This window comes from Triticum dicoccoides, chromosome 2A (assembly GCF_002162155.2).
Source record: "Triticum dicoccoides isolate Atlit2015 ecotype Zavitan chromosome 2A, WEW_v2.0, whole genome shotgun sequence".
NCBI lineage: Eukaryota > Viridiplantae > Streptophyta > Magnoliopsida > Poales > Poaceae > Triticum > Triticum dicoccoides.
Genome location: NC_041382.1, coordinates 741,405,013 through 741,405,714, shown reverse-complemented (window position 1 = coordinate 741,405,714; position 702 = coordinate 741,405,013). Strand labels below are relative to the sequence as shown.

General features: G+C 53.8%; 1 pseudogene; it reads right to left on the bottom strand.

Annotated features, from left to right (window-relative positions):
• LOC119358269 overlaps positions 1 to 702 on the bottom strand; it is a 28,517-nt pseudogene that overhangs the window by 27,467 nt on the left and 348 nt on the right.

Here is a 702-nt window from a genome sequence, read left to right as displayed (position 1 = left end):
GAAAACTAACAAAATTCTAATCTAAACAGCCCCCCCAAAAATCCCCAACTAAGTTCCGCCGTTGTGAGAAAATAATCCATACAGTTTGTACTAGCGCCCTCTATAAGAGCATCTTTAGCAGACCCCTTATATCGCGGACCTATAAAGCGAGTTTACAGTTCGCGGCATGCCTCGAATACGGGCCGAAAATAGCCGCGGCAGAATAGAAACTTAAAATGAACCTATAAATTTGGAAATCAGAACTTCGCCGGAGAAATCGAACTACTTAAGTAGAACTAGTAGTGTTCATGGTTACTTGATTACCATACATTTTCATACATAGCCTATTTGTACAAAATAGATCAGAGGAGCGGCGACCACCGTAAACCCTACTGCCAGAATTTGGCTCACTGGAGCCGTCCGGGTGCGGCGGCAACATTGCGGCGGCGCAGGAGCTCGGTCGTCGTCGTCGGAGACGAGGTCGATGTAGAGGTCGTCCTGCGCCTTGGCTTCGCGGCGCCATGCCTCCAAGTTGTCGTCGAACTCCAGCGCCTTCGCAAGCCCCCGCTCGAGGAGGACAGCGTCGAGGTTGGCTTCCCGTTGACGGTGCTGCTCCCCTTCCTCCTTCCGCGCACTGCGCACGGTCCGGCCCAATGACACCAGCGCCCCGTCACTCCGGCTGCGCCTCCAGCTCCCTCTTCACCGTGCGGAGCAGCAGGAGCT